General features: G+C 47.2%; 1 protein-coding gene across 3 annotated transcripts in view; it reads left to right on the top strand.

The window, feature by feature from the left end:
• The window catches only part of BCAS3 (BCAS3 microtubule associated cell migration factor), a 3,636,180-nt gene that overhangs the window by 3,533,035 nt on the left and 80,362 nt on the right, over positions 1 to 22,783 (top strand). The gene's annotated exons all lie outside the window — the stretch shown is intronic.

Genomic DNA, 22,783 nt, shown 5'->3' with positions numbered 1-22,783 from the left:
AGGTTTATAGGGCGGTATTTTGTTAAGAACACTAGAAACATCCTATTTCCCATCTGATGAGCCAGTCTTAAGTACAATCTGCTGATCACCGAGCACAGGTTCGATCTGGGCATTCAGGATGTCTGCAATAAATATTAGAGGTTCATCTACCTACTGTATATCCCAAGGCAGGGTTCTTTGCATATTCATTGGTTATACTCAGACCGGACCTGTATACAGCACTCAAGAACCACCATCCAGTAGCAAGAACTAGAAGATTGTCCAGTGTAAATGTCGAGTTTTTTGTTACACTTAATGCTTGAACGAAGCTTTTTTCCCTAAGGAAATTACATCATGACAGTATGAGGTGGGGTTTGTGCCCCAAGCCTCACTCATCTAATGCAATTATTCCATACTGTCTGTGGTGCGGTCAAAATGGAATACAGAGCTGGAGTCTATTTTAGAAAAAAACTTATCATATTAGGTGCTTTACAAGGGGAACGTTCTGCTCCCTTAAACAGTACTGTAAAAATCCTCTCTCCTCCCTGCCCCTCTTTCTATTATATATATAAATATATGTAAATATATATATATATATATATATATATATATATATATATATATACACATATTCGCACACACATGCGTGCGTGTGTGTAGAAATGTTTTAATGTCCTGTTTTTTATACAGCAAACACATTTGAAAAACTTCTGCGTTATCAAGACGGAATTCAATTTTCAACTAAAATAAAACCACATGACTCCCACAAAGCCCAGACAGGCATTTTGCAAGTGAGAATTTATCATCGGGTCTGGTAAACAATGTCTCCTCGTCTAACAGATATTATAAATAATGTTTTTCTAAGCATTTTACAGCCTTGTCACGTGTTGGGAACGCCGGAGAGGGAATTGAATGACATGTTGCAGGCATCCGCTGAGAAGGAAACACATCCTGAGCGTTCTGCTCGGTAACCTTGGCCACCCGCCCCTCCCCCTGCTTAGGACCTTTAGAGTTTCTTTTGGATCAGCCCACGCCTCACTAGCCCTCGCACAACATGCATGGTGGTATGTCATCTGTGGATCAAACTGATGGATGCAGTGGGCCTCTGTCCTTAATATCTACATACGCGAAGGAGCATAAACTTTAAACCAAATATTTCAGAATAGACAACCCAGTGCAGTAACAGGCTACGTGGACTGTGACCGTAAGATATATTGTATAACCCATAAATAAACTATAGATCTGTACAAAGCTACCAGCTTACTGAAAACCATGAAATGTGCACCTCTTGGTCACACTTCTTCATCCATCACACTGCTGAGCACTATGTCCTATAACACAGTAATCGTATGTCGGTGGTCGTTATACATGGCATGCAAACACTTCCTGTATTGGATCAAAACAAGGAGAACAGACTTCCAGCTACACACTCTTTGCAGTGAAGCATGCTACCCATGATGGCAAGCGCCCCTCCAGTGGCGTAACGAAAGTTTAAGGGCCCCCCCTGAAATGTACGCAGAGGGGCCCCTGCTCCGTATTTAATTCAGAGCGCTCATGCCTGAGTACTGTGCTGAGGGGCCCCCCTGCAGCCGGGGGCCCCTGCACCGCGTGGGATGCGGAGGCCTGTCTTACACCCCTGACCCCACATAGGGGCAGTAAGCACTATGTTAATGCTGCAACGCAAAATGATCTGAGGATGCAAGTGATGGATGCAATGGGGCTCCGTTCTTTAAATATCTACATATCTGTGAATCCAAATGATGGATGCCATGGTCCGCTGCGTCCTTCAAGTAACTACATTTCTCTGAATCCCGTGATGGATGCAGTGGGCCTCTGTCCTAATATCTACATATCTGTGGATCGAGGTGATCGATGCAAGGTGCCTTTTTCCTTCGAATATCCGCATATCTGTGGATCCAACCAATGAATGTAATGGGCCTCTGTCCTTCGAATGCCTGCGTATCTTTGGATCCAGGTGATGGGTGTAAGAGGTGTTTGTCCTCCAAATATCTGCATATCTGTGGATCCAACCAATGAATGTAATGGGCCTCTGTCCTTCGAATGCCTGCGTATCTTTGGATCCAGGTGATGGGTGTAAGAGGTGTTTGTCCTCCAAATATCTGCATATCTGTGGATCCAAATGATGAATGTAATGGACCTCTGTCCTCCAAATATCTGCTGATCTAAACAATGAATGTTATAGGCCTCTCCTTCAAATACCTAGATATCTACGGATCCAAATTATTGATCTAATGGGTCTTCGTCCTTTGAATATCCACATATCTTTGAATACAACTGGTGGATGCAATGGACCGCTGTCCTTTGAATATCTACATATCTGTGAATCTAATTGATGAATGCAATGGGCCTTCATCCTAATATCTGCATATCTATGGGTCCAAATGATGAATTCAATGGGCCTTTGTCCTTAGAATATCGACATAGCTGTTGTTCCAACCAATGAATGTAATGGGCCTTTGTCCTCCAAATATCTACATATCCGTGGACCCAAGTGATGGAAGTAGTAGGCCTCTAACCTTTCAAATATATACATATCTGTGGATCCAAATGATTAATGTAATGGGCCTCTGAATTCTGAATATCTGTACTGTATATCTGTGGTTCCAAGTGATGGATGCATTTGCCCTTCGTCTGTAGAGTATCTACATACCTGTTGGTCCAGGTGATGGATGTACTGGGCTTCCGCCCTTTGAATATCTGCATATCTGTGGATTCAATTAATGGATGCAATAGAACTTTGTACATAGAATGCCTAAACTTTTGTGGATCCAAGTGAGGGATGCAATGGATCTCTGTCCTTCAAATATCTGCACATTTATGAATCTCCCCGAGCTAACTATCCCAAGTTGCCTATGGTATATGGTTTGGTACACTGAGAGATTTTTTGCACAGAATTTGCAAAATTCAAGTGGCTTGGATAACTCACGAAAGGTGTCCATCCTTTCTCTTCAAGTCTGCTTGCAAAATCACATATTTCCACATCTGAAGATTGTATTTCTCTGACATACTTGAAGTTTGTTGATGTCTTTTTATCATACAATGCTTATTTTGCCCTCGGAACACACGTTTCAGTCTAGGAAAGTCCGGCCTCCACCTTTTATTTAGCCGTTTACGTAAAGAATCTGCAACAATAAAGCATCCATTAATAGCAATTTTATAGTGATAAATGTTTCCAGGAGATAGCCTTAATAAATTAGTTATTTGTGTATTTAAGAAAACTAAAAGATACTATGGGCTAATGTGAAGCGAGGACACAATCACGTGATTAGAAGTGTAACGCGCCACAGGCAGAGATCATTGAGATTATCCTCCAACTATCCTGTGTTGGTAGCATGCACAAACAGCCACTCTGTCTATTTTAAGCAGGAAACCACCAACTCCTAAGTGATTTCAAACTTCTGCAACCTAGCTACATTGGAATAAGCCCCCACCCATAAAGGGACAAGCACTTTTAAAATATATGCAATAGAAACATTTCATCAGCATAGAGAATTGAAAGTACTGTTGAGCAAAACACAATTTAGGCCCTGATTATGAATCGGCATAGCAGAATTATCACAAGAGTTTCCTCTCTGACTGATTCTGAGTGGTCCAGTCTTCCTGCACACAGTTTTCTTTGGTGTTGGAACACCGGATCCAATTGTATTGGGTAGTAATTCCAGAAAAATCAGATGAGGCTTTGGTATACGGACACATTAATCACGCTCACTGCCTCAGTATCCACATCATCTCAGACCACCTCTACATTCAATCTGAAGACACCCAGAAATCACCCGCTGTTTTCAAAAACACAAAACAATGGTTCACACAGACGTCTCAAACATATCCAGTATGCTGCCCCACATACATCTCAAGATGACCAACAATAGGTTTCCAATACATTCACCAATAGGTCGTCCCTCGAACCTCTTAATATAGCCAACAGTGGATCGCAACACTGACACCCAGCTAAACACAACAAGATGATGGATGGAGTGCTGTAACAATGGATTCAACCCAGATGTCTTGACTGGAGGTGAGTGGCTGAAAAGCTTCAGCTCTCCGTCCATTATCGTGTTGTGTTTGCTATGGTCTCTGTAGACACGCAACAACAGGCTTCCACAAAAACCTCTACTAGACATTACGAGTTAAAATACACTCAGAGAAGCCTGTAGAATTCTAATACACGTTTAATGCCAAATATATTGGAAGCAGAAATTCGCAATTTCAACAGACTAGCTGTTTGCCGGCCGGCTGAGCCGTTCAAGCATATAATGCTAAATTTGCCTTCTTGTCCACCTTCTTTTATTCAGTTTCTATATTGCAGCAAATAGAGGCTAGAATGACATAATCAAACAAACTCAACACAGACTCTAACAAGCAGGTGCCCACTTATTCTAGTGGGAACAACGTAAAAAGTCCTTGAGAAGGGAGATACAATTGGGTATGGTACAAAGCTGACTTCACGAAATCGGTCATACCTCACTTGTCTATTCCAACTTCTAAACAGCTCTATGTTTACTTAAACAGCCAGACTAACTATGTAGTGTACACCTCTCAAATATGAGATGGCTGTATGTTTAAAATGTGTGGTAATGTGTGGCAGAGATTTGGTTGTGTTTTACGCAGGTATAAAAAAAGAATGTCTCAATGTCCAACTGTGGGTTGCCATAGAGACCTCTCAAAATATCCAACAATGGGTTGCTACATAGACCTCCCAAAATGTTCAACGAGTCACCATAAAGACCTCTCTGGCACATCCAACAATGTCCTCCCACAGACCTCTCAGAACATCCAACAATGTGTCCTCCCACATACCTCCCAAAGCGCACAATAGTTTGCCATACTAACCTCTCTCACACATCCAACAGTGGGTTGTCACAAAGACGTGAAAGCATCCAATAATTGATCACCACATGGACCTCTCAGTGCACCCAACAATGGGTTGCTACCTCTTAAAACATCCAACAACTTGTTACCACCCAGACCTCTCAAAGCATCCAATATTGGGTTGCCTAATGGAGCTCACGAAGCATTCAACAGGTGGTGCTCCACTGAGATTTGTATCCTCTCATCTTTATTGTGTCTCAACTTTCAACAGCTTCTCACCATCACTTACGCATTCACGTCAGAGACAAATTATGTGGACTTTTCAGGTACAATAAATCAATCACTGCTTTCTCTCTTCATTAAGCAGTTCAATCAATTCTCTCACTATACTAGGCCCTGTGATCGTGATTAGATAATCTTTATTTTGGCAACGACCATTGGCAGCTTCGACTGTCAGGGCCTGTGGAAAAATATTGTAAAATCTATGAGCACCCAGCACAAATTATGCATGCAATAATTAACATTTCGGTGGCTTGCTACTTTCCTAACAACCCTGCATGGCCGGCTGAGTTTTTTCAAACTTTTTGAAACGTGCACCTTTATTCGAGCCACCTGAAGCAGTCATGTCTGGAGGAGATGTGTCATATTGATGAAGCTGCTGACCTGAAATTATGGCTATTAGTCCAATTTAGGAACTTCTAAACCTCTATTGTTTCTGGGCAGATCAGTTCGTCTCCCTGTACCTCAAGTTGTAAAAATGTGTTTTGTAAATATGTACACAACAGCTTAGGGTGCTTTGTGAAGTACGGTCCCAATGACTTGCTCCACTCCCTTTGAGAACCTTGGTTTTGTTTTTACGGTCTCAACTGGATCTCGCGCACCTTATTGCTGTTCTGTGTACAACACCTTATTTTCGAAGCGCTCTTGCTACAGTAAAAATGTACTTGTAAAATGCTCCAATGCTTCTTGGCCCCAGTTCCCCCTTGTATGAAAAACCTGTGAAAAATGCATGTTCTTCATCTTTTCTTCCTTGCAATCACATTGCGAGTGGCATTACGCTACGTCCACATAATCAAAGGACGTACCACTAGTAATGGAACATTCACTAAGTCATCCATAATTATTCAACTGCTGGATATACCTGTTGTATGCAAATGATAAACAACTGTCCAGTGATCCCTTTTTCTGGTACGCAATCAATAAACCTTTTTTTCTTGCCAGACGTACCTTCTACTCTGTGGGTGAAGGTCTGTGTGGCAACCGATTTTTGGATGCTTACAGAGGTCTTTATGGCAACCTACTGTTGGTGGAAGAGCTTGACCCTATTGCTAGTGGAGTGTGCTGCGCATCCATTAATTTAACACTTTGAAGTAATAATCCCGGAATGCTCCTCCTTACGTTCGACTCCTTGGTAAAAATGGAAGAAGGTCCTATGAAATACATGGCCACCTATGCTCAGACCTTTGATCAACTTAGAGGTGACTAGTCAAAAAGCGAAATAGTATTTAAATACTGCTAAGCCGTTTGTGGCTAATATTATGGCTTGGCTGCCCCTTTATGTTCTTTGGCCTAGCTCCAGGTGCCCGCATTTCAGCATTTGATACCAGAGATGTTGAAATTTGCACTGACACCACCATGCCCAGACGCCTCTGTTAAGATAGTTTGGACGTGAGGTAGTAGTGAAATAGTTCGGTTGGGGGGCTCTGCTGTTTCCATTTTAAGGCCTCTGTACGTTGCTCAGCTGACCTAACTGAGAAGCAGTGACGAGAGGGCAGAGGGGTGGTGCAATAACAGGTCACATTTGGGCGAGGGATTTGACAGCGGATTAATGTTGAGGGAGTTGGGGGCGACACAACTCCTAAGAGAATTAATTGAGAAGGTTTAATGGAGAAGTGGTTTAGCAGTTAAAATCACAGACTGTCTAAACAAGGAATCTCAGTTCGAATTCTGCTTCCACACTTGAAGATATGTCTGATGTAAGGCAAAAAAGTTGATATCAACGTGCTTTCCTTTGGTTAACTGCCAACATGGGATCTCTGCAAAACATACTAAACACAGCATCAAGCAATAACAAAAAATCGGGATACTTACATTTTAAAGTGGGTTGGTGTCGAAATAATGCACTAGTGTTTGGAATGTCTGCAGCCTGTATATATATCAAATTAAACTCTGTCATAAAAGTGGGTTGATGAGGCGTTAAAATGAAAGAATGAACACTATCGTTTTTAATTTTTAGGTCGAAGCCTACCAGACAGTGCTGTTATCTGGTTTGCTAACAATATCAGGGGGGCATTCTGAAAGCTTCCCTGGGAATTCCATGTGCCCATTGCTTACCTTTGACTTTGTTTTGTAACTCACATTTGCTTGCTTTTGACTTGATGGCTTTATTTGTTTTAGGCTGTCCAGCTTAAGTAATCCCTCCTGTGAAGCATAACCTATTTACTGTATTATTCCCAGAGTGCTCACCTTCTGTAAACAGGCCTTTGAATAATCTTATTTTGTCACATTTGCTGTGCATTCACAGACAGAGGTCAAATGTCAGGTTCTGTTTTCCATGGGAACTTGGTGTTTACTTTTCTTTCTCTGACTTCAAAGTGAGAGGATTTATGTGACAATATTATTGTGAAAGCAGAGGCATTTTTCTACCACACATCAACATTTAAATGTCTGTAAATGAACTGTGCAGCTATTTCAGAATATATCAGAATTAGGAAAGCACAAATGAAGCAATTCTTTTGCAATTCTGAACTGTGGTGAAAACAAATATTTTAATGCAATCAAAAAAAATCAATATACTAGGTGAGGATGTTTCCATACATTATTGTTTGTATGCTGTATTCTTTTCTCAGTAAAACTGTATATCTTTACAGATGTAATGGTAATTTCAGTTGAAAATGTGTTGTTTGTAATGGCAGTGGGCTATCACAGCATGCATACTCCGCACTACGCCACTCCACTCTACACCAATCCACTCTCTACAATACTCTACTCCACTCTAAGCCTCTCCACTTTATGGCATTATAAGACACGCCTCTCCATTTCACGTGACTCTATGACCCTCTATGACATGTCATTCCACTATGTGGCACGTCACCCCACCCCACTCTTCTCTACGACACTCCACTCCACTCTGATATGCCACTGCACTTTACTCTACGACACTCCACTCTACGACACTCGCTCTACTCTACAATACACCACTCCCCTTGACTCTAAAACACTCAACGACACACCACTCATCTCTGACCTGCCACACCACTCTGTGCCACTCCACTCTGTGCCACTCCACTCAACACCACTTCACTCTGTGCCACTCTACGCTACACTACTCCACTCTGTGCCACGAAAATCTACTCCATAGAACACCATATGCCCCTCTACTGTACACTACTACACTACACTCCACTCTGACAGTCCACTGTGCGCCACTCCACTCTATGCTACGCCACTCCACTCCATTCTATGAAACTCCACTCTGTGCCACTACACTGTGCTACACTCTGGCACTGTACGACACTCTACACCACTCTATATCACTCCACTCTACCACACTTTACTCTACTCCCTCCGCACCACTCTACTCCACTCTATGACACACTACTCCACTCTGCCACTCTATGTCACTTCACCACACAGTACTCCACTCTACACCACTCCACTCTGCTTTCCACTCTACGACACTCCACTCTATGATATTTTACTCTTCTCTATGCTACGCCACTCCACTCTACCACACTTTACTCCAGTCTACGACACTTTACTCCACTCTACGCCATTCTGTGAAACTCCACTCTAGGACACTGTATGGCACTTTACGCCCGACAATGTATGACACTGTGCTCCATTCTTTGCCATTCCACCTTACAGCACTCTACGATACTGTACGCAACTCTGTCTGCACTACTCAGTGCCACTTTACTCCACTCTACTTTGTCACACTACAGCACTCCACTCTACCACACTTTCCTCCACTCTTTGGGACTCCACTCCACTCTCTGGCACTCCACTCTACAACCCTCCACTCTCAGACTCCACTCTGACACTTTACCCCACTCTACACTACGCTACTCTATGACACTTTACTTCACTCTATACCATTCTATAACACTCCACTTTGTCACTCCACTCTGACACTCTACACCCCTCCACTGTATGACAGTCTACTCCACTCTATGCAGTTTCACTATACAACACTGTACAATACTCCACTCCCTCTATGCCACTCCATGCTACTTTACTCGATGCTACTTTATGACACACTACTCAACTGCGCCACACTACCACACCCTACAACACTCTACTCTATGCCACTCAACTGTGACATTCTACTCCACTCTCTGCAACTCCACTCTATACAAGCAACTCCACTCTATGCCACCCTACAGTTCAACACTCAACTCCACTCTATGCAGCTCCCTCTATGCCACTCCAAGCCACTTTACTCCACTCTACTGTAGTGAAATGAAATTATAATTTGTAACGCGCGCTAATAACCAAGGGTGTCTAGGCGCGGAAGATCTGATTTTTTTTTTAAAAGGGACTAACCGGAAAAGGAAAAGGCTGGTTGAGGGCCTCATTCTATTTGTTAAACATCCAGGTTTTTAAAAGTTTGCGAAAATCAAGAAGATTGTTTTCTTTCTTAAGGGCCAAAGGCAAAGAATTGCGCCAACGATTGGTATTTAGGGATGGCAAGCAGAAGACGTGGTGCCACATTTTGGAGGACCTGCAGTTTGTTTAAGACTCTAGATAGAGTATTAAAGAAGAGTGCACTACAATAGTCTATCTTTGATAGACTAAGTGCCGAGATTGCAGCTTTCTGAATGTCTAAAAGAATAAAAGGTAGAACTTTCCAGAGAGTTTTGATCATAAAAAAGCAGGAGGAGGTGATAGCATTAATTTGACCTTCAAAAGACAGTTTGGTGTCAAAATGGACTCCTAAGTCTTTTACCTTGGTCACCGGGTTAGGAAGTTTTCCCAGTTTTTGCAGCCACCAATTAGGTGTCCAGAAAGAGGTATCTGAAAGTAACACGTTAGTTATATTCCTCACCTTAGAATATCCCCAGGCGTCAGGCTGGATCCAGAAAGATTTTTCGTCAGCAATACCCCTTGCGCGTCGCTAGGCGTCGTCTGCGGCTCCGCATCCGTCGTCGGCGTCGTGCGCCGGAATTACGTCATCGGAGTACTTAGACGCCGCCCTCGCGCTGACGTCAGTTCTTCTTTTTCCGCGCCATACAGCGCCGATCCGGGAAGAGCTTACCCCTTTAGTCACTTTTTGACTAAAACTTTTTGGACTCTTTTGTCTACTCGATTCGAACTGGTGCCGGTAGGATGCCCGGGTTTAAAGCCTGTGACTCCTGTCATCGACTGATGTCGGTGACGGACCACCACTGCCGGTGCCTTTACTGCCTGGGGGCCGACCACGATGCGGAGTCGTGTATCGACTGCCAGGCCTTGACCTCGAAGGCTAGGCGGGAGCGGTCCCGTAAGCTTCTCGAGCGCCGACACTCTGCTCCGCGCCGTTCACGGTCCCGGTCCAGGAGGAGGTCGAAGGACCGGTCGCGGAGCCGCAGCCACCACCACCGCTCGTCGGGGTCGTAGTCTTCGGGTAAGTCAAAGCATGCTAAGAAGTTCAAGAGGCGACATCGCTCTTTGGACTCCCCTCGCCGGTCGCGCGACTCGGTCGAGGGTCCGGGTGGTACCACCCCCACGGCTCCGTCGGAGCCGCAGGAGCCGCGTTCGTCCCCATACCCACCGGTCCCTGGGACTGACGTGACTCCGGCAGAGATCAGTGCCTTCCTCTCGCCCATGAGGGGCCTGGCTCCGCCGTCGACGCCTGCCGGTGCGCCTTCGGGCCCCGCGGGCTCGACTGGGCGACCTAGCGAGCCGACGGCTCCAGCCCCGGCGCCATCGTCGACTTCGGTCCTGACGCCGCAGGTCCCCGTGGGATCCAGGCCTGGATCTCAGTCAGTGCTGGTCGACCTCACAACGCCTCCTCCGCCGGCGCCGACACCGGTTCCACCCCCGGTGCCGTCTCCGGTTGACGCCGTTCCCCGGTTCAGCCCCGGTCTGGCGCCGCAGCCGATGCTGATGTATGACAATTTCATCTACCGTCCGGCTCCGATTATTCCCCCTGTTTATCAGGAATTGGATGACGGGGGCGACTGGGAGGGGTCTGAGGACCCTCTGGCCATGCAGGCCAACTTTTCTCAGGACTGGGCAGATGAGCTGGGGGATGCCAGTGGTCTGGACACCTCCCCGGACACTGGTTTCATCTCTCCTCTGACTGGGGCTTCGGAGGAAGGTGCTGCATTTTCAGTGGTGCTGCGCAAGGCGGACGAAGCACTTCGGCTGGAGCTGCCTGCTGTGGCCGTGAGGACTAACCTCCTCACTGAAGTGCTTCAACCGTCAGCAAGCTCCTCGGAGCCCCTGCTGCAGTTCAATGAGGCACTAGTGGATGTTCTGAAGGGCACCTGGTCCAAGCCCTCCACAGTACCTCCTGTGGATCGGAACGTGGCCCGGCTCCACCGTCCTGTCCGGGCGATCCCAGTTTTCTGTCCCAACACCCACACCCGAGAGCCTGGTCATCCAGGCCTCTACTTCCCAATCCTCCTTCCCGTCCACTCCCCCGGATCGGGAATCCAAGAGGCTAGAGCAGTTCGGTAAGTAGCTGTTCTCTTCCCTTAGTTTGGGACTGCGGTCCTTGAACACCGCTTGCCTCTTGGACCGTTATACCAACTCTCTTTGGGATATGGTGGAGGTCGTGCTGCCCCAGTGTCCGGAGGAGGCCCGGACGCGGCTCGCCCAGGGTCTTGCCGACGTGCTATTCGATGTGGACTAGACACTACGGACTCGCTGGGTAGGGCGATGTCAACCACGGTGGCGCTCCACGGCCAAGCCTGGCTGCGGTCCACATCTTTCTCAGGGGATGTCCAGAGCACCCTCATGGATATGCCCTTTGATGGCACTCGCCTGTTTGGCGAGAAGGCGGATAGTGCGCTGGTGCAGGCGGATAGTGCGCTGGTGCGCTTCAAAGACTCCTGGGCTACGGCCAAGTCCTTGAGCCTCTCGGGCCGCGACCGCAAACTTACGCCTTTCGTCCCTTTCATGGCCAAGAAAGGGGCGCCCCCTCACATCTACCTAGCCACCGGCTGCAGATCCAACCTGCACGCGGACGTGCATTCCGCCGAGGCGGTACCGGGGGTCAACGTGCCGGTCAGTCCACATCCACCCCAGCAGCATCCGCCTCAAAGCCCTCCTAGTCCGTGCTTTCAGGCCCATTCCACGCCAGTGGGAGGCAGAGTTCGCCATCACCTGCTCCACTGGCGTTCCATCACGTCGGACAGGTGTGTGCTGCAAATCGTCCGAAGGGGCTACTCCCTCCCCTTTGAGACGACCCCTTCAGCCATGCCACCGCAGTGCCACCGCATGTCGGGGGATCACTTGAATCTTCTACAGGAGGAAGTTGCAGCCCTCTTGGCCAAGAGGGCCGTCAAGCGTGTTCCTGGTCCAGAAGTAGCTCGTGGTTGCTAGTCCCACTACTTTCTGGTTCCCAAGAAGGGCAAAGGGGGCCTACACCCTATCTTGGACCTCAGGAGCGTCAACACCTTCCTCCGGAAGGAGAGGTTCAAGATGCTTACCCTAGCTCAGGTTCTGGCTGCCCTGGATCCAGGAGACTGGATGGTAGCGTTGGACTTGTAGGACGCTTATTTTCACATTCCCGTCCTGCCAGCCCACCGGCGTTACCTGCGGTTCACGGTGGGTCAGGAGCATTTCAAGTTCACGGTGCTCCCCTTCGGCCTCACCAGTGCCCCTCGGGTGTTCACGAAAGTGATGGCGGTGGTCGCAGCTCATCTGCGCAGATCAGGGGTGCCAGTCTTCCCCTATCTCGACGACTGGCTGTTGAAGGCGGGCTCGCCCCAGCAGGTTGTCTCCCACCTCCAGACTACGGCCGACCTCCTGCATTTGCTGGGGTTCTCCATCAACGTGCCGAAGTCGCATCTGAGTCCCTCCCAGAAGCTCCTTTTCATCGGGGCGGTTCTGGACTCTGCGCATTTCCGGGCTTATCCTCCGGAGCAGCGGGTCCGGGATATTCAGGCTCTGATTCCCATCTTTCAGCCTCTATCCCCGGTTTTGGTCAGGTTGATGCTGCGGCTTCTGGGTCTGATGACCTCCTGCATCCTGTTAGTGCATCACGCCAGGTGGCGAATGCGGGCTCTGCAGTGGGACCTGAAGTTTCAGTGGGCCCAGCATCGGGGCAACCTGTCCGACCATGTCTTGATCTCGGAGGGCACTGCAAAACAGTTGCAGTGATGGCTCACGAACCGCGATTGGGTCAGCGGCAGATCCCTCTCCCTACCCCACCCGGAGCACGTAGTGGTGATGGATGCGTCCCTCCTGGGATGGGGGGGGCACATGGGGGAGGCAGAGATCAGAGGACTCTGGTCTCCGGCTGAGTCTCGGCTCCATATCAACCTTTTGGAGCTGAGAGCGATCCGACTTGCACTGAAGGCATTCCTTCCCTCTGTCCGGGGAAGTGTGGTGCAGGTGTTCACGGACAACCCCACCGCCATGTGGTATTGCAACAAACAGGGTGGGGTGGGGTCCTGGACCCTTTGTCAGGAGGCTCTGCACCTCTGGACATGGCTGGAACATCAGGGCATCACCCTGGTGGTTCAACATCTGGCGGGCTCTCTGAACGCCAGAGCAGACGAACTCAGCCGCCGGTGCATGATGGATCACGAATGGCGTCTCAACTTGGACGTGACGCAAGGCCTCTTTCGGCAGTGGGGAGAACCTTGGTTAGATCTATTCGCCACCGAAGAGACCGCGCAATGTCAGCAGTTCTGCGTGTTGGAGTTTCCAAGGCGGCACTCGCTCGGGGACGCTTTTCGTCGCGAGTGGAGTTGCGGTCTGTTGTACGCCTTTCAGCCTATACCACTTCTGCCCAGAGTGCTGAAGAAGATCAGGCGTGACCGGGCCCAAGTCATATTGGTGGCTCCGGATTGGGCACGAAGGTACTGGTATCCCGAGCTACTCAGTTTGTCAATCGATCCCCCGATACGACTGCCTTTTCAGGAGGACCTTCTGTCGCAGCAGCAGGGGACGGTCCTCCACCCGAACCTGTCCAGTCTCCACTTTCATGCGTGGAGATTGAGCGGCGACAGTTGATGCCATTTGACTTGCCTCCTGAAGTCTGCGATGTGATTCTGGCAGCCAGGCGTCCCTCCACTAAAACGGTATACGCCTGTAGGTGGATCAAATTTGTGGCATGGTGCACAGCAAAGGCTGTGGATCCCCTATCTGGGCACTCTTAAAGGTTATGTTTCTGCTATCTCTGCCTTCCTTCGGCTTCCTGATCAGCCTTCTCTCTTCAAATCCCCTGTTGTTTCTCGGTTCCTTAAGGGCATTACTCACATGTTTCCTCCTGTCCCTTTCGTAATGCCTCAGTGGGATTTGAATCTTGTTTTGACATATCTGATGTGCCCATCCTTTGAGCCACTTCATAATTGTCCTCTTCGTCTCTTGACGCTTAAGACTGCTTTCCTGGTAGCCATCACCTCTGCCAGAAGGGTGAGTGAGCTCCAGGCTCTCTCTTCTAAGCCTCCTTTCCTTTCTATTCATCCGGACAAGGTTGTGCTCCGCACTCGTCCTTCCTTCCTAAGGTTGTGACTGCCTTTCACATCGGGCAGTCTGTTACACTGCCCACCTTCTTTCCGTCTCCGCATCCCTCGAAAGAGGAAGAGCGGCTCCACCGTCTGGACCCAAAACGTGCGCTCTCCTTCTATCTAGACTGCACAAAACAGTTCCGGGTGGACGACCAACTCTTCGTTGGCTACGTGGGCGCTAAGAAGGGGCAGGCGGTGCACATGCAAACCATCTGTCGGTGGGTCGTTTTGTGCATCAAAGCTTGTTACTCCTTATCTAAAAAGGAACCTCCTGTTGGGTTGAGGGCCCATTCCACTCGGGCCACGGCAGCGACGACTGCCTTGGGTCGGGGAGTCCCCTTGCAGGACATCTATCAGGCAGCAACGTGGGCCTCGTTGCACACGTTGGGACAGTCAGACATTCTATCACGGCGCTTTCTACTCGCTAGCGCTTCGCTTGTCGTAACGCAATTTACTAAGCGTTTTTTAAGCAATACTCCTTGTTTTGTATTTCTGTTAGTTGCTTGTTCATACCCTGTTTTTAACTGTATTCTCAGTCGCCCACACTCCTGCACTGTAAATTGAGACTTCACCGCTACTTTAGCGGATTGCATCACCGTATCACTGCACTTTGGCCGCCATCTTGGGGGAATGGATTAGCGGGTGGTGCCATTGCACTGAGCGCTCTAGTGATCAGCTGGGCGTGTGGGGAGTCATTATTTAATCCTCCCTCAGCTCGCGCAGCGGTAACGCGCAGCGGTCGCGCCTGACTCGTGCCTGAGTCAGGCCAGAGTCCTTCCCGTCTGCGCCCGTCATCGTCACGGAGGCGTGGAGGCGGACCCCTATCGTAGGTGTTTACTCTTCGCATCTGCCGCTCTGGGTATGTCGAACATGTTGCCCAGGGACCCCTTGCCACTTCACGCTCCCTATCGGACGCACTATAAGACACCTGCTCATCCAACAGCACTTCGAGGTGGCCTTATCAATGCCCGGTCTATATGTAAGAACGCCCAGAACATTCATGATTTGATCTGTGACAATATGCTAGATTGGGTGTTGGTTACTGAAACTTGGCTGAAGCCGTGGTGTAATCCTGATCTAGCCATAGCCTTACCACAGGATTACTCCATTCAGCGGTTAGATAGACCCATACAACGAGGAGGAGGCATTGCTATTATTCACCGCAGTACCTTAAAATGTTCTTCCTACGAGTTGGTTGACATCAAAGGGGCTGAAGCTTTAGCCTTCTCTCTGACCATCCATGACTCGTTTACCTTCTCTGGGATATTGATTTATCGCCCCCCAGGCCCAGCGAAGGTATTCCTTGACAACTTGGGAAACATATTAAGCGATTTAGTGCTTAGATTTTCTAATTTTACTGTGTTAGGAGATCTAAATTTGCACCTTGATACTCCTTCTGCTCCTGGAGTTGATAGCTTTATGGAGACTATCAATGTTCTGGGACTCACTCTATTGACCCATGAAAGTACCCATTCAGGAGGTCACATTTTGGATTGTATTTGTTCCAACTCCACCAGTCTTGTTGTAAAATCACCCTGTCCACAGATCTGGTCTGACCATTTTTTCATACCTTTTCATATCTTATTAAATCACAAAACTATGAGACCGAATCGTCACAAGAATCCCACTTCCAAGTCTATGTGCAAACCTAATTGGAAGAACTTATCTAAGAGACCCGATTTGATTGAATCTCTTATTTCTAATGCTCCTAGGACAACAGGGAACACAACTGGAGACAATCAAGGTTTTTGTGATTGGTTAAATAGGATAGGTCACCAATTAGACCCCATTAGGTCTCGGATCTCAAGTTCTAGTACCAGAACAACAAAGAGGAGAGCCCCTTGGTTCTCATCTGCCCTACGGTTAGAACTGACAGAGCTAAAAAAACTGGAACGGAGATGGCGCAGGCTATATGAAGCCTCTGCGCGGGACATCTACAAACAAGCAAGAAGAACCTATCATGCTCATATAAAATCAGCTAAGAAAGCCCATTTTCTCCAGGCCATTTCTATGGCAGCTCAAGGCAACAAGGAGAAAGAAATTTTTAAAATAGTTAAAGATTTTACCAATCCGTCAGTTCTTCGGCAGGAAATCCCGCCATCCCAGAAACTCTGTGATGAAATTGCAGTGTATTTTGAAAATAAGATCGTGGACATTGTTAAGACTTTCCCCCAAACTTCGTCCACGGTAGAATTCACAGAAATTATGGAGAACATTGAGAGCAAGGAAAGTACAGCTACTCTGGAAACATTCTCTCTCGTAACGTTAGAAGACTCTTTAAAGGCCATTCTTGCCTGCAAATCGGGCTCACCTTTTGATCCCTGTCCCGCATTAGTCTTACATACCCTAGCCACAGTAATGAATCCCATTATTAATGGGATCATTAACTCATCCCTTGCCACAGCGGATATTCCAAACGACTGGAAAATTGCTGCTCTTAAGCCTCTTCAAAAAAAAGCACTAGCCGACCCGACCACCCTCTCCAATTTACGGCCAATATCCCTGCTCCCCGCTCTATCCAAAATGACTGAGAAGTTCGTAAATTACCAGCTTACGAGTTTCTTGGAAGACAATAACATTCTGCATTCCAATCAGTCAGGGTTCAGATCTAATCACTCCACTGAATCTGCCCTGCTGTATACAGCAGAGACCCTTCGGATGGCCTTGGACCGGGGTAAGAAAGCGGTATTAATCCTACTTGACCTGTCGGCAGCCTTCGATACGGTTTCTCATAACATCCTTCTGAACCGTCTGGCTGCCGCAGGAGTAGGTGGGGCGGTTCTGGCCTGGCTAAAAAACTTTCTTACAAACAGACAACAAGTTACAGTGCTTGGTAATTTTCAATCGGAGGCCAGACCTCTTAGCTCTGGAGTTCCTCAGGGATCAAGCTTGAGTCCACTGCTCTTCAACTTGTATATGGTCCCCCTGATGAAACTAATTACAAGCTTCCAGATTAGTAGTGTTTCGTATGCTGATGATACTCAGCTTATTTTAGTACTAGATGGTGACCATTTAGATAGTGAGGATAATCTCAGACAGTGCCTAGCTGCTACTTTTCATTGGATGGCGGACAATCACCTCAAATGCAACGCTGGCAAAACAGAAATTATCCCTTTTGGTAAACAAAATCTGTTTTCCCCAACAACTTGCTGGCCCGAGGATGCTGAAGTTCCCCCTATGACCATCACCTCTGCCCGGAACTTGGGCATTAGGTTTGATTGCCAGCTATCCTTCAAACAACAAGCGCTGACTGTAGCAGGCTCATGCTTCTGTATAATAAAATCACTAAGGAAGTTTTTTGACCTCCTGCCATTGCCAGCTAGGAAGACAGTCGCAGTTGCTCTGATCACCTCCAGGCTGGACTATTGTAATAGTTTATATGCTGGAACCACTAAAACAGTTCTACGTAAACTACAAATAGTCCAGCATGCTGCGGCTCGTCTAGTACTACGCTGGCCTCGTAAATCATCTGCATCAGCCGCACTGAACACACTTCACTGGCTCCCTATTGGTAAAAGGATTCTTTTTAAGATCCTTCTACTTACTTTTAGGGCCTTCCATCAGCAAGGCCCGAAGTATCTGTGTAACGGCTTTAAACGTTACCATCCGGCACGTTGTTTGAGATCCTCAGGACTGAATCTGCTCACCATCCCTAAATTCAAGCTAGCCACCAAGGGTGGCAAATCTCTTTTCGTTTTGGGCGCTAAGGCCTGGAATGGTCTTCCCTCTTTTATTCGATCCTTGTCGCAGGAGGCTCAATTCAGAAAGGCTCTGAAAACATGGATCTTTTCTCTTACTGATGCGGCTTGCCTAGCAATGGTGTAGTCTTGGTACCTGTGTGAATTATGTCTTCCCCCCTCAACTATTCCAGCTGGTTGATCTAGCGCCAAGATACTCCTTGGAGTGGTAGCCGCGGGGTATAAATTCACCTTTACATTACACGTTTGCCAAGCATTATTGCCTGGACAGCCAAGTCCGGAGAGACGGCTTCTTTGGCCGTTCTGTTCTCCAGGACTTTCTGGTGTGATCTTGGTTCGCAGACCCACCACCGGGGTTGGTATTGCTGGGATATCTATTCTAAGGTGAGGAATCTAACTAACGTGTTTCTTTCAGATGAACAAGTTATTTACCTTCGGTAATGATGTTTCTGTAAGAAATATTAGTTAGTTAGATTTCTCACCGACCCACCCATCCTCCCCGTTCTGCGAACCGACATCTAGGGTTAAGGTTATCTTTTTCAGGGCCCTAGACTTTTTTGGCACCAGTGTCGGTCTCTTGCAGGGCTCTGCGTTCCTGGCGCGGAAAGCTATGTACAAGAACTGACGTCAGCACGCGAGGGCTTCGTCTAAGTACTCCGACATCATTCCGGCGCACGACGCCGACGACGGACGCGGAGCCGCAGACGACGCCTAGCGACGCGCAAGGGGTATTGCTGACGAAAAATCTTTCCGGATGCAGCCTGACGCCTGGGGATATTCTAAGGTGAGGAATCTAACTAACTAATGTTTCTTACAGATACATCGTTACCGAAGGTAAGTAACTTGTTCGTCACGCCCAAATAAAAGCACCTCAGTTTTTCCTGCGTTCAGCTTAAGACAGTGTTTGGACATCCATTTTCCAACTTCCTGCATACAGCCATGAAATCTAAAAGCGTTGTCTTACGGACCACCAGCCAAGGATGCCACAATTTGCGTCTACTCCACGCCCCTCCACTGTTCTCCACTCTACTCCCTCCACAACACTCCATGTCCCTTCACTCTACTGTACGACACTCCACTCTGTCACTCTACTGTACGACACTCTACTCCACTATATGATACTCTGTGCCACTCCACAAGACTCTACTCCACTCTATGCCCCTTCACTATTCTCCACTCTATAACATTGTACTCCCTCCACAACACTCCATGCCCCTCCGCTCTACTCTACGACACTCCACTCAGTCACTCTACTATACGACACTGTACGCCACTCCACTGTATGTCACTCTACTCTACTCGATGCTTTTTCTCTCTACAACACTCTACTCCACTCTATTCCACTACCTCTGTGCCACTCCACATCACTTTACTCTGTTACTTTATGGCACACTACTCCACTCTATGTCACTTTGCATCACACCACTCTACCACACTACTACATTCTATGGCACTCCACTCTACTTTGCCACTTGACTCAACGACACTCTACTCTACTCCACTCTCTGCCACTCTACTCTATGACACGCTACACTGCTCAACTCTACAACACTACTCTAGTGAGCTCCCTCTATGCCAATCCATGCCACTGTACTCCACTCTGCTCCATGACACACTACTTCACTCTACAGAACTCCACTGTTCGGCACTCTGACTCTCCACACTGCTCTACTCCACTATGTGCCTGCCCCTCCATTCTATCCCCCTCCACTGTTCTCTACTCTGCGTCTCTTTACTCCCTCCACAACAATCCATGCCCCTCCACTCTACTCAGGACACACTACAACACTACACTCTGTGCCATTCCATTCTACAACACTCTACTCCACTCTACTCTATGGCATTCTCGGCCTTTTCCATTTACTCTACTCCCTCCACACCACAACACACCACTCCACGGCACTCAATACCACTCCAGTCTGTGACACACTATGCCACTCTGTGCTGCTGCACAATAATCTGCTATACTCTATTCCATAACTCACTACTCCACTGTATGCAAGTCCATTTACACAACTCCACTCTACGCCCCTCCATGCCATTCCACTCTACGCCACTGTATGACACGCCACTCCATGCTATGCCACTCTCCACGCCAACCCATTCCACTAACATTTAGCCATGATGAACAGCAGCCACACTGGTGCACAACATGGCTAAACACATAGGCAAAGCCAGTAGCTCTTGCATAGACTAGACCTATTGGCTTTGTCAAGGCTTGTTAAACTTTACTAAAGCATTGTGCCCTGTGGACTTCACAGCACAGATCTGTTTTCTGTAACTTCTTGTTTTTTTTTTTTAAAGGCGCATGTGGGTTTTTCTCATAAAACGCAATATTTCCCCTAAAGAACGAACACTCTTCTCAAAGTGCCTTCCAAGCAGCCAAACATTCTAAGCTCTTAGCAGATCTTCCCCTGGGCGGAAATCTGAGACCTTCTTTTAAAGCCCTAGTCCTGTTTAAGAGGACCACAGAGAAGCGCCTTGTCTCTCTAAATGCAGGCTCCTTTATCCAGTGCACTTTTAACCCCGTGTAAAATGCTGAAAGAGCTTACGGTGGCAGCGGGCCAGAGATTCCTGCTATCTAGTATAATATCATGTTCTTTTGCACAGGAATACAGGACAAGCTCCGTTTTATGGGGCACGTTTATTGGCCTGCCACCGCGTGCTTCTTGCAGTGACTCGGTGCACTCAGTGGTGATGCACTGGTGCCATCAGTCTTAACGCAAGCAAGGAAGATTTCCTCCGTAAAGCCCATTAGGTAGTAAAACACAGCCTTTATTAGGGTTCAGTGGCCCTGATCACCCCGGGTCTGTGGTGCCTCTACACGCCCGGCACTAGTGATAGCTAGACCATGTGTAACCTCTGTCAGAGAGAGATGGGCAGCACCGAGTACCAGGGCGGCAGGAAGGGCCTATTCCTTTGCACCTTATCTTTCCCAAAACGAAGGTCTGTATATCAATGGGCTATTGTCAAATCTTTTTGGCCCATGCATACCATTTTCATACTTAATGATTTCGTCCTTCCTGAGATTGGAATTTTGAACATCCAACAGGATCAAATAAATCTAAAATTGTGCATGCAGCCCATTCTGCTCTGAATAAGTGTAATTTAAGAATAGGGAGCCACCAAGGCCAAGGTAAACTGATGACGTTCAGCTTCCACTTTAATACCTTTTGTGTTTTAGATCGAGCCTGGGCAGTGCATGCGCTGCTCTGCGGGACATGCTGTATTTGAGTATGTACTTGAAGCCCCGCCCACTCTCCGCCCATATTTGTCATTGGCTTGTGTCATTGTTCTTTGTTAATGCTCGCTTCTGATTCGTTAAAAGGCTTGTTAGTCCCTCCTTAGTACCACCTTGTCTTTATTTGTAACCTCCCATGAGGACTGGCCCTTTTACTTCGGTTGTTACACAATACGTCTTCTTTAGTCTGTAAGCACTATTTTCTTTAATGCGTTTCACCTACTGCAGGCACACATGTTTTCCTGCAACATTAGCGCGCTATGCACGTTTTGACTTTACAAGCAGCCCGCGCCAATGGCGGCCAAGGTCTCGCATTTACAAGAGTTTACGCTTTTAGCATTGTAAATAACATTGCCTTTTATTTATGTATTAATTATAATTATCAAAACAAATAAAAGGCATAGTCATTCAATGAAGACAACTTAAACTCGCTTAAATGCGGGACCTATTGCATTGCAAATGCTTGTTTTACTAGTTATCAGTGAGAAGAATCTGTAGTTGGAGCTAACTTAAGGTAGTAATGTCTTGGCAAGATTTGCATATATTAAATGAGCAAGATTATCTTTAAAAGAGGGGGGCACTGGCATATTTCTATAGTACCTTATGTTACATATTGAATCTGTTGTGGTGCGCGGTCGAGAAGACACTGAGGAAAAAGAAAAAATATAGTAAGACGGGAAAATGAACTAATCTTAATATTTAAAGTGATGCCAGGAGGACTAGGTCTAAGTTTCGTCTGCTGGTAGCTTATCACACAGAAGGGGAGAGTGGCAGGGAAATATTAAAATACTTACCTTAATACCAGAGAGAGAGAGACAGTGTATCTGTTTTATTTTTCCAATGTTTAAAAAGTGGGGTCCAATGTCAACCTTACTGGAATGGCTACACTCCTGCCCTGTGTCATGGAGAATGAAATTTAGGACCAGGTTCAAAAGACATAAATGGTTTCATGTTTTTTTGTCATTTGAACTCAAATCACCTACAGTCTTTGATCTTCACTGCACTCTGCAAAGAATAGCTTTGCTTGGGAAAACATCCTTGGAAGATGCATATATTCGTAGTAAATTTCTTGTGACTGGTAAAATCTATTTAAAAAAAAAGAAAGAAAGTTATTAAAGTTAAGGAATCAAACAAAACACCAATCTGTTCTTCAACACCCTCCGCAAGACCTTCAAATGGATCCCCCTGAGTCAAGGACGACAGGCACCCTTGCACTCATCACCAGCAGACTGGACTATGGAAACGCACTCTACACCGGCATTAATAAGTCTCTACTCCGCAAACTCCAGACATTACAGAACACCGCCGCCAGACTCGTCCTCGGCATCCCCCAACACATCAGCCAACACCTAGGAAGACTCCTCGCGCCT

The sequence above is a fragment of the Triturus cristatus genome, chromosome 3_2 (assembly GCF_964204655.1).
Source record: "Triturus cristatus chromosome 3_2, aTriCri1.1, whole genome shotgun sequence".
Taxonomy (NCBI): domain Eukaryota; kingdom Metazoa; phylum Chordata; class Amphibia; order Caudata; family Salamandridae; genus Triturus; species Triturus cristatus.
Note: the sequence above shows the minus strand (reverse complement) of the source record. Positions and strands in the feature narration are given on the sequence as shown.